Source organism: Scyliorhinus canicula, chromosome 3, assembly GCF_902713615.1.
Source record: "Scyliorhinus canicula chromosome 3, sScyCan1.1, whole genome shotgun sequence".
Classification (NCBI taxonomy): Eukaryota; Metazoa; Chordata; class Chondrichthyes; order Carcharhiniformes; family Scyliorhinidae; genus Scyliorhinus; species Scyliorhinus canicula.
The window spans coordinates 197,778,233-197,790,387 of NC_052148.1; the positions used below are offsets into that span (position 1 = coordinate 197,778,233).

The window sequence follows — 12,155 nt, forward strand, 5'->3', positions numbered from 1 at the left end:
GGTAATCAACATTGAGAAGTGACAGGCAAAACATGACTGGGGAGGCTGCAGGGGTTGGTTTGCAGATAGTGACTGGAGTGAAGAACAAAGAACAGAGAAAAGTACAGCACAGGAACAGACACTTCGGCCCTCCAAGCCTGCGCCGACCATGCTGCCCGTCTAAACTAAAATATTCTACACTTCCGGGGTCCGTATCCCTCTTTTCTCATCCTATTCATGTATTTGTCAAGATGCCCCTTAAACGTCACTATCGTCCCTGCTTCCACCACCTCCTCTGGCAGCGGGTTCCAGGCACCCACTACCCTCTGTGTAAAAAACCTGCCTCGTACATCTCTAAATCTTGCCCCTCGCATCTTAAAACTATGTCCCCTAGTAATTGACCCTCTACCTTGGGAAAAAGTCTCTGACTATCCACTCTGTCTATGCCCCTCATAATTTTGTAGACCTCTATCAGGTCGCCCCTCAACCTCCGTCGTTCCAGTGAGAACAAACCGAGTTTATTCAACCTCTCCTCATAGCTAATGCTCTCCATACCAGGCAACATCCTGATAAACCTCTTCTGCACCTTCTCTAAAGCCTGCACATCCTTCTGGTAGTGTGGCGACCAGAATTGAACAAAGTAGATTTTCATCTCCTGGGTGCACTGTGGAGCATCCGTGAGGCGGAGAGTGTGGTGGATAGCATGTATAGAGGTGGTTACACCGCAGGCTCAGACTCCACAGGCAGGAAGGGAATGGGTGACCACCAGGCAGAGTAAGAGAGTGAGGCAGGTAGTGTAGGAATCTCCTGTGGTTATTCCCCTGCAAAACAGATATACCGTCTTGGATAGTGTTGAGGGGAATGACCTCTCAGGGGAAAGCAACAACAGCCAAATTTGTTGCACCACAATTGGTTCTGCTGAAGAGGGGAGAAGTAAAATGTGTGGGAATGCAATAGTTATAGGGGATTCAAGTATAAGGGGAATAGGCAGATAGGTGTTTATGTGGCCGCAAACGAGCAGTTTCAGGACATTCTGGAGGGGGAGGGTGAACAGCCAGTGGTCGTGGTGCACATCAGTACAAACGACACAGGTAAAAAATGGGATGAGGTCCTGAAAGCAGAATATAGGGAGTTAGGAAGAAAGTTGAGAAGTGGGGCCTCTAAGGTAATGATCTCAGGATTACTACCAGTGCCACAAATTAGTCAAAGTAGAAATAATGGGATGTATCGGATGAATATGTGGCTGAAGAGATGGTGTTAGGTGGATGGTTTCCGATTCCTGGGGCATTGGGACTGGTTCTGGGAGATCTGGCTATGACGGACGGGGAAACATTACTGAAAGGAAGGACAGTGGACAGGCAATGGCAGGCATTCATGGAATGAATAGGTGAACTTCATAAGTTATTTATTACTATTTGGCGCAAGAGTAGAAAGGGAACTGTGGCAGATGCAGTATAATGGTATGTAACCATGGCTTACAAGGGAAATTAGAGATAGTGTTAGATTCAAAGAAGTGGCATACAAATTGGTAAGAAAAGTAATAGATCTGAGGATTGGCAACAGTTTAAAATTCATTAAAGGTAGACCAAGTGATTGATCAAGAAGGGGAAAACACAATTTGAAAGTAAAAATTGACTGTAAAAGTTTCTATAGGTATGTAAAGAGAAAAAGATTGATAAAAACGAATGTAGGTTCCTTACAGTCAGAGTTGGGGTAATTCATAACGGGGAACAAAGAAATGGCTGAGGAACTAAATTCATACTTTTGCTTCTGTCTTCACAAAGGAAGACATGAATAATGTACCAAAAGTTCTGAGAGACACAGGTTTTAGTGAGGAGCTGAAGGAAATTATTATTCGGAAATAAATGGTTTGGGGGAAATTAATGGCATTGAAGGCGGACACATCTCCAGGGCCTGAAATTCCTTCATCCCAGTGTACTGAGGGAAGTCGGCCGAGAAATAGTAGATCCATTGGTGGTCATTTTCCAAAATTCTTTGGGCTCTGGAATGGTTCCTACGGATTGGAGGGTAGTGGATGTAACCCCACTATTCAAAAAGGAAGGTCGAGAGAAAACAGGGAAGTATAGACCAATGAGCTTAACGTCAGTAGTAGGGAAGTTGCTGGAGTCCATTAATAAGGATTTCATAGCACAGCATTTGGAAAGCAGTGATGTAATCAGACAAAGTCTGGATTTATGAAAGGAAAATCATGCTTGACAAATCTACTAGAATTCTAGTAGGGTTGACCAGGGAGAACCGGTGGATGTCATTTATTTAAACTTTCAGAAGGCTTTCGACAAGGTCTCACATAAAAGATTAATATGTAAAGTTAAAGAGCATGAGATTATGGGTAGTGTCTTGAGATAGATAGAAAGCTAGTTAGCAGACAGGAAGCAAAAAGTTGGAATAAATGGGCCTTTTCTGCTTGGCAGTTTGTGACTAGTGGGATACTGCAGGGATTCTGTGCTAGGATAGCAACTGTTCACATTATAGGCGGGATTCTCCCATTCGGCGGCAGAGCGTCCACGTCGTCGGAAACGTGGCGGGCCGCTGGGAGTACCGATTCTGACCTCTACAGGGGGCCAGAACAGCGCTGGAGCAGTGCACGCCACTCTAGCCTGGCATCCTGGCACAAACTATGCGCCGCGAGATCCACGCATGCGCAGTGGTGCCGGCATCAATGAGGACATGCGCAGTGGCGCTGGCGCCAACCCGCGCAGGTGCGGTGGCCTCCCCCAACGTACCGGCCCCAATGCAACATGGCGCGCGAGTTCAGGGGCCGGCGCAAAAGGAAATGGGCCCGAGGGGCGAGAGGCCGGCCCGCCGATCAGTGGGCCCCAATCGCGGGCCAGGCCCCACCGGAGACCCCACCCAGGGTCGGAGCCCTCCTTCCCCCCCCCCCCAACCCACAGGTAGCCCCCTGACCCTGCGCGCAGAGTTCCCGCCAGCTACAACCAGGTGTGGACGGCGGCGGCGGGACTCTGCCTTTTTTGAGCGGCAGCTCGGCCCAGAGAATCGGCGGCCCATGACCAGCGCCGTGCCAAATGTGCCGGCACCAATGGCACGTGCCGGCGCCGTGGCGCTGTTGCGGGGATTCTCCGGCCCGTCGCAGGGCTGGGAGAATCCCCCCCTATATATTAATGATTTGGACGAGGGAACAAAATGTGTTATCCCCAAATTCGCAGATGATACAAAGTTAGGTGGGAGGGTGAGCTGTGAGAAGGACACAGAGATGCTTCAGCAGGATTTTGACAGGCTGAGTGAGTGGGCACATGCATGACAGATGCAGTATAATGTGGATAAACTCGAGATTATCCGTTTCGGTAGAAAAAATAGGAAGGCAGATTATTATTTGAATGGGTGTAAATTTAAAGAGGTGGATACTCAGTGATGCGCCCGTGCATCAGTTGCTGAAGGTAAGTTTGGAGGTACAGTAAAGAAGGCAAATGGTATGTTGGCCTTCATAGCGAGAGGATTTGAGTTTAGAAATAGAGATGTTTTACTGCAATTCTATAGGGAATTGCTGAAGCCACACCTGGAGTACTTTGTGCAATTTTGGTGTCCTTATCTGAGGAAGGATGTTATTGCTATAGATGGAGCTAAGTTTTACCAGGCTTATTCCTGAGACAGCGGGCTGTCATATGAGGAGAGACTAAGGGTGCAATTCTTCCCCCACCCCTCCCCCCCAACGCCGGGTGGGAGAAACGCGGGGGCGCCGGGCGAATCCCGCCACGCCACCCCGGCACGTGATTCTCCCACCCCCCCTCCAAAATGGGGCGCCGAGATTTACGGCAGGCCGCTCGGAGAATCGCCGCTTGCAATTTGTAACGGACGAGCGCCGATTCTCCGGCCCGGATGGGCCGAGCGGCCTGCCCAATACGGCGGGTACACGCCCGCGCCAACCACGCCTGGTCGCTGCCGGCGTGAACAGCGCGCGAACGCTGCGGGGGCGACTTGTTTGGGGGGGGTGGAAGGGAGGGAGGATCGAGCACCGGGGGGACGCTCAAAAGGCGTTTCTGAAGGACGCACTCCTTTCCTCCGCCGCCCCACAAGATCATTCCTCCATTTCTTGCGGGACGCCAGCAGGGAGGACAGCAACCGCGCATGCGCGGGTTGGCTCCGGCCAACCTGCGCATGCGCGGTGATGTCATTTACATGGCGCTGGCCACGTAATTTACGCGCCGCTGCTTTTACGGGGCGCCAAGGCCCGGCGCCGTAAATGACACGGCGCCACTCCTAGCCCTCCGGAGCTTGGAGAATAGGGGGTGAGGAACGGCCTCCGACGCCGGAGTGAGACACTCTGGTTTTCACTCCGGCGTCGGCACTTAGTCTCCTGTCGGGAGAATCCCGCCCTAAATCGATTCAGATTATATTCATTGGAGTTTAGAAGAGTGAGAGGGGATCTCATAGAAATTTACAAAATTCTAATAGGATTAGTCAGGGCAGATTCAGAAAGAATGTTCTCGATGGTGGGGCGTCCTGAACTAGGGTCACAGTTTGAGGATAAGGGGTAAACCTTTTAGGACTGGGGTGAGGAGAAATTTCTTCACCTAGAGAGTGGTGAATCTGTGGAATTCGTTACCACAGAAAGTAGTTGAGGCCAAAACATTGTGTAATGTCAAGAAGGAATTTAGATATAGCTCTTGGGTCTAAAGGGGTCAAGGGAAATGGAGGGGAGGCGAGATCAGGGTATTGAACTCGATGATCAGCCATAATCATAATAAATGGTAGAGCAGGCTCAAAGGGACGAATGGCCTCCTCCTGCTTCTATTTTCTATTTTCATGAACCGCTAGGGAGGTGTTTCCTCTGCATCACTCTATATTATTCTACATCTCAAAGGTTAGCATTGCAGCGCTCAAAGGGATTTGAAAAATTATTTTCAGGGACATGGTTGACACTGGCTGTGTCAGTAGTTATATTGTCTGTCTCTAACTGCCCTTGAGAGGGTGGTGCTGAGCACTTCTTGAACCTCTGTAGTCCATTAGGTGCAGGTACACCCACAGCGCAGTTAAGGGGAGAATTCCAAGATTTTGACCGAGTGATAGAGAAGAAACAGTGATATATTCCAAATCAGGAGCCTCAGTGAGATGCTGCAGTGTATCTTGTAGATGGTACACACTGTTGCCACTGGGCATTGGTGGTAGAGCGAGTGGATGTTGAATATATTGGACGGTGTACGAATCAAACGTGTTGCTTTGTTCTGGATAATGTGGAGCTGTCTTGATTTTGTTGCAACTACACTCAACCAGGAAACTGTAGAGTATTCCACCATATTCTTGATTTGTGCCTTGTAGATGACGGACATTCTTTGGGGAAATCAAGTGGTGAATAAGGAGGAGAAGGGCCCGACGCTGTCTAGCACAGCTCCGAGAGGAGACCTGGCCTGCTGTCCATGGTCCAGGAGATCCCCAGCAAGACCCAGAGGACGAGGAGGTAAGACCTATTCAAGGGAGGCAACTCGCACGACCAGGGATCTACCAAAGATTTACCTTCCTGGAGACGAGCGGCAGACAATGCCACAGACATATATCAAGAGATGTGGTAGATCATACACCCATATTCTGTGGGAGGATCTAACATCCCATGGACACTAGGAGGACACACCCTGTGAAAGGCTGCTGATGGTCACTGCCGCGCTCCATTTGTTTTGCCTATGAATCATTCCAGGGTGCACAGGGAACATCAGAGTCCTCAACACATAAATGCTAATAGAGGTGATAGATGCTCTCTACAGTAAGGCTCATCATTATGTGATAGTTATTATTGATGAATATGGCCAGGCTGCTAAATTTCATAGGTTTGCAGGTATCTCTAAACTTCCCTAGAGTACAGGGTTCATTGATTGCACACGTGTTATTGAGAGCTCCATGGCACCACCTTTTGATGTTTATTTAGAGGAAAGGATTCCACTCCCTGAATGTTTAGCTGTTGTATGATTACCAGAAGCACATAATGCACCTTTGTCCCAGGTACCCTGGGAGTTCCCATGACTTATACACCCCGGATCACTGCCAAGTGCCTCAAATATTTGAAGGACCTCAGTAATGACAGGGCTGGCTGCTTGATAATAAGGGGTACCTGCTCAAACAAGGAGAGATACAATGTATCGCAAAGGTTGACCATCATCAGGAAGACCACTGGCATTCTGAAAATGTGCTTCCGATGTTTTGATCGCTCAAATGGGACTCTGCAGTCTCTCCACAGGGAGTGCCCCGCATAATCATGGTCAGTTGCACCTTGTACAACATGGAAATTCAGAGAATCCCTTGCCAGAGGGAGACATGGAGGCTCAGAACTCCTCAGATGAAGAAGTGCAGGAACCTGAAGGACTTGATGCAGTTGTTTCCGCCTTCATGAGAAACTTAATTATAATCTTTATTGTCATAAGTAGGCTTACATTAACACTGCAATGAAGTTACTGTGAAAAGCCCCTAGTCACCACATTCTGACACCTGTTTGGGTACACAGAGGGAGAATTCAGAATATCCAATTCCGGGGGGGGACGGGGGGGGGGGGGGGGGGGGGGGGGGGGGGACACGGACATGCAGACTCAGCACAGACAGTGACCCAAGCCGGGCATCGAACCTGGGACCCTGGCGCTGTGAAGCAACAGTGGTAACCACTGTGCTACAGTGCCGTCCATAACGAGAACTATTGAATAAAGGTAACTACAAAGACATGAGGGAGGAGATGGCCAGAATTGATTGGAGGAGAGTCTAGCAGGGAAGACAGTTGAACATCAATGGCAGGTGTGTTTGGGGGTTATTCGGGAGGCACAACAGAAATTCATCCCAAAGAGTAGAACAAGGCAACAAAGGCTGACAAAGGAACTCAATGACAGCATAAAAGTAAAGGAAAAAGCATCCAAGGTGGCGAGGATTAGTGGGAAGCCACAGGATTGGGAAGCCTTTAAAAGCAAGCAGAGCACAACTAAAAAAGCAAGGGGTGGAGATGAAATGTGAGTGTAAGCTAGATAGTAATATAAAAGAAGATAGCAAGAGTTGTTTTCGATATATAAAAGGTAAGATAGAGGCAAGAATGGACATTGGACCCCTGGAAAATTAGGCTGAAGTAGTAGTAATAGGCAACAAAGGAATGGCAGAGGACCTGAATAGGTACTTTGCATCAGTCTTCACAGTGGAAGGCACCAGTGGCATACCAGAACTTCAAGAAAGTTAGGGGACAGAGGTGAATGTATTGTAAGGAGAAGTTGCGGGGGAAGCTGAAAGGTCTGAAGGTGGATAAATAACCCGGACCAGATGGACTACACTTCAGGGTTTTGAAGGAGATAGCTGAGGAGATTGAGGAAGCATTGGTGGTGATCTTTCAAGAAACACTGGAGGTAGGGAGGGTCCCAGAGGATTGGAAAATGGTGAATGTAGCACCCCTGTTTGGAGGGAGGCAGAAGACAGGAAATTATAGACCAGGTTAGCCTGACTTCAGTCATTAGTAAGATTTTAGAGTCTATTACTAAGGATGAGATTGTGGAGCACTTAGAAGTGCACGCATTTGTCAAGAGGAGTTCATACCTGCCAAATCTGTTTGAATTCTTTGATGAGGTAACAAGGAAGTTAGACAAATGAGAACCAGTGGATGTGATCTATTTGGATTTCTTTGACAAGGTGCGTACAGGAGGCTGACAAATAAGATAAGAGTCCATCGTATTCGGGACAAGGTACTGGCATGGATAGAGGATTGGCTGACTGGCAGAAAGCAGAGAGTGGAGTCAAAGGGGTCCTTTTCAGGATGGCAACCAGTGAATAATAGTGTTCTGCAGGGGTCAGTGTTGGGTCCACAGCTATTCACGATATACATTAATGATCTGGAAGAAAAAACAGAGGGAATTGTTGCTAAGTTTGCAGATGATGTAAAGATATGTGGATGGACAGGTTGTGTTGAGCGAGCAGAGAGGCTGCAGAAGAATCCAGACAGGCTACGAGAATGGGCAAAGTAGCGGCAGATGGAATACATTGTAGAAATGTGTGCGGTTGTGCACTTTGGTAGGAAGAATCAAGGTGTAGACTATTTTCTAAATGGGAAAAGGTTTCAGAAATCAGAAGCACAAAGGGATTTAGTTCTCGTGTTCTCGATTCTCTTAAGGTTAACAACCAGGTTCAGTTGGAAGTGAGTAAGGCAAATGCAGTGTTCGCATTCATCTTGAGAGGGCTAGAATACAAGAGCAGGGATATACTGTTGTGGCTGTATAAGGTTCTGGTCAGACCCCATTTGGAGTATTGTGAGCAGTTTTGGGCCCCATATCTAAGGAAGGATGTACTGGCCTTGAAGAGGGTCCAGAGGAGGTTCACAAGAATGATCCCCGGAATGAATTGTGGGGCAGCACGGAAGCATTGTGGATAGCACAATTGCTTCACAGCTCCAGGGTCCCAGGTTCGATTCCCAGCTGGGTCACTGTCTGTGCGGAGTCTGCACATCCTCCCCGTGTGTGCGTGGGTTTCCTCCGGGTGCTCCGGTTTCCTCCCACAGTCCAAAGATGTGCAGGTTAGGTGGATTGGCCATGCTAAATTGCCCTTAGTGTCCAAAATTGCCCTTAGTGTTGGGTGGGGTTACTGGGTTATGGGGATAGGGTGTTGACCTTGGGTAGGGTGCTCTTTCCAAGAGCTGGTGCAGACTCGATGGGCCGAATGGCCTCCTTCTGCACTGTAAATTCTATTTTTTAATGAAGGACTTGTCATATGAGCAGTGGTTGAGGACTCTGGATCTGTACTGGATGGAGTTTAGAAGGATGAGGGGAGGATCTCATTGAAACTTACAGAATATTGAGAGGCCGAGATAAAGTTTTTCTACTAGTAGATGAAACTAGGGCACAGACTGAAAAGACGATCCTTTAAAACAGAGGTGAGAAGGAATTTTATCAGCCTGACGGTGGTGAATCTGTGGAACTCATTGCTGCGGAAGGCTGTGGAGGCCAAGTCATTAAGTGTCTTCAAAACAGAGATTGATAAGTTCTTGATTAATAAGGGGATCAGGGGTTATGGGAAGAAGGCAGGAGAATGGTGATGAGAAACATATCAGCCATGATTGAATGGCGGATAGACTTGATGGGCCGAATGGCCTAATTCTGCTCCTATATCTTATGGTCTTTTTGCCGTTACTGAGATGTGCATGTTTGCAGAGACCATCATGGCTGCAAGTCTTGTGCTTTGCCACTACCAACAAAGAGATACAATCACGGCTACCCTTCCAAAACTATTGAGCATGCTTAACTCCATGTTCTCTTCTAAGGAGCAGAGGTTACCAACACATTTTGAAGACACTTCCAGTGACGAGTTTGACACACATCCCTGACCTAACACAAGGGCCGAGTAACTATCATGATACATGTAGTCATCATATTAATGTGGGGCTTGCAAAGGGAGGCAAACCCTCAGTGGGAGCATGGTTCACCCTTGCAATAAGGAGGTGGTGGTGTATTATCACTAGTAAACCAGAGACCCAGAGTAATGCTCTGGGGATCCAGGTTCAAATCCCGCCACTGCAGATGGTGAAATTTGAATTCAATAAAGAAAATCTGGAATTAAAAGCCGAATCATGGCTATGAAACCAGTGTCGATTGTCGTAAAAACCCAACTGGTGACTTCCGGTGGCGCCCTCGAGGAAGCAGGTCGCAGGTCGGATCGCTCCCGCCCGAGATGGGCAAACGGACCTTTGTCAACGGACTTTTTTGGGACCTGGCAGCCTGAATCGGTGGAGGAGACGATAGGGAAGAGGCTTCCTTTCCGGGGTATGGGCAGCTGGACTAGAAGTGGTCGAGTGGAGCGGCAAGGATCGAAGTGGGAGCAGCGGGGACCCCAGGCCGGGCGGCCAAGCATGGCGGACGGCGGGGACCGGGGAGCGGAGGCTCACTGGCCAAGGGAGGAGCAGATGGAGTTCTTCAAGAACTGCTTCGCCGAGCTGAGGAGGGACACGCTGGACCCGATGAGAGCGGTGATGGACCGAATGGTCGAGACACAGGCGGCCCAAGGGAAGGCGCTCAGGGAGGTCGAGGTGAAGCTTTCCAGTCAGGCGGGCACGGTAACGGAGCTGGAGCACGAGGTGGAGGAGCTGAACGCCCATCAGAGGAGGATGCAGGAGCAGCTTGAAGAGCTGGGGAACAGAGCCAGGAGGCAGAATTTACGAATCGTTGGCCTCCCCGAGGGCTGCGAGGGGTCAGATGTGGGCGCATACGTGACGGGTATGCTTGAGGCGCTGATGGGACCGGAGGCCTTCCCTCAACCCCTGGAGTTGGATGGGGCACATAGAGCCACCGCAAGGAAGCCCAGGATGGGCGACCGACCGAGGGCCTTGGTGGTCCGCTTTCACCAGCTTGCTGACAGGGAACGTGTGCTGCGATGGGCCAAGGCGGAGAGGAGCAGCAGATGGGAGAACTGCGAGGTGTGCATTTACCAGGACTTGGGAACGGAGCTGGCCAAGAGGCGTGCAGGATTCATCAAGGTAAAGGCAGCCCTCTACAAAAAGGTGAGGTTTGGAATGCTATATCCTGCAAAGCTTTGGGTTACGTTTGAGGAACTCCACTACAGTACTATTTTGAGACACCAGAACAGGTTTGGACCTTTATTAAAGACAAGAAGATGGACTTGAACTAATGGGCACTTAGTTCTTTCAGTGCTGTACAGTGGCGGCGGCCTGTTAACTCAAAATTGCTCTGATTAGGACTTTTACTAAAAGAAGAAGCTGGACTGGAACTAAAGGGCTTGGGGCTCTCAGACCTTTTGTGTGGCGGCGGCTTGTTAAACTATCCTGTACTGTAATGTTTTATCCAAGATTGTTTTCAGCCTGGATAGAGAGTGGGGGCTGGAGGGCGCACTGTTTAGGGTCCTTTGGGGGGATTGCAATTGGGGGGGGGGGCCTGTGCTTGGTACCTTTTGGCGCGAGATCGGGGCCTCTGATAGGGGGATGGGCTAGGGGCTAGTCACGGGACTTGAAAGGGCACGGTGGGATACAATTAGGTTAATGGGTCCCTGGCGTGTGGGGGGAGGGCCTGAGCGCTGGGACGGGAGACAGGTAGGCGCCAAGGGCAGGGGTCAGTGTGGCTAGCGTAGGTCAGGGGGAACCAGGGAGATCGGAGGGGGGGCGGGGCGGGCTAGGGCCAAGCGCAGGGCTGACCTGGCAGGTCAGGCCTTGGGGAGTAGGGGAGACCAGGCGGAGGGGGGCGGGGAGGGGCAAGAGGGTTAGGGCCACGTTAGTTTAGTTGAACACGTGTGGCATGGGTAAACAGAGCTGGCAGGGAAAGTGCCTTATGGAAGGATCTTTGGCTTCAACACTTATTAACATGTTTATTCTTTCCCACTGTTCGTTTTCACTATGTTAAGGCTCTTTGCACAGGGCCATTTTTCTCTCTGTAACTGTTACAAATTTGTGTTAAATAAAAAACTTTAAAAATAAAAAAAAACCCAACTGGTTCACTGATGCCTTTTACAGAAGGAAATCTGCCATCCTTCCCTGGTCTAGCCTACATGTGATTTCAGATCCACAGCAATGTGGTTGACTCTTAACTGCCCCCTTAAAGGCATTTGGGGATGCGTAATAAATGCTGGCACAGCCTGCCACACCCACGTCATGAATGAATAAAACAAACACGATGCTTTCAAATGATGTAACCATTCTCATGAAAAGCAAGTGTATTTAGAAAAATGTATGATATTAACAATGATTGGACACCCATGGCTCAAAAGTGATGTTAAAATGTCTTGATTTTTTTAAGCCGACTGCTTTATTTTGGTGGATCCTCGACATCCGCACAGAGGTGGAGTCAGCTTGCTGACTGTGATGCCCTGCTGACTTTGGAGGGTACACTCTAGAGGATCGAGATCTGGGGACCCCTAGCGTGCTTTGGGTGTTTGCTGTGGGGTAGATACATCTTCCTTGGCCTTGGGAGCTGATGGGGTCACAGACTGAGGCGATTGAGATTTGGTGAACGCTCAAGAGTCACAAAAATAGATAAACCCGGGATCTCCAGCTGCTGGTTCTCCTCCTTTAGAGGACCCGGGGCCCCTGCCTGATCCCCCCACCTGAGGAGAAGTGGCTCTTGGAGACAAGACAATGTGCCCCAACCCCCTCTTGTCTAGTTACTGATGGATCTGACCAATGCCTATAGTGATGGGAATGCTGGTCCAAGTACAAATCTGGCAGGATCTGCAGGACAAGGTCTCCAAGA

General features: G+C 49.4%; 1 protein-coding gene across 1 annotated transcript in view; it reads right to left on the reverse strand.

The window, feature by feature from the left end:
- The window catches only part of LOC119963211, a 680,876-nt gene that overhangs the window by 260,336 nt on the left and 408,385 nt on the right, over positions 1-12,155 (reverse strand). The window lies entirely within an intron of this gene.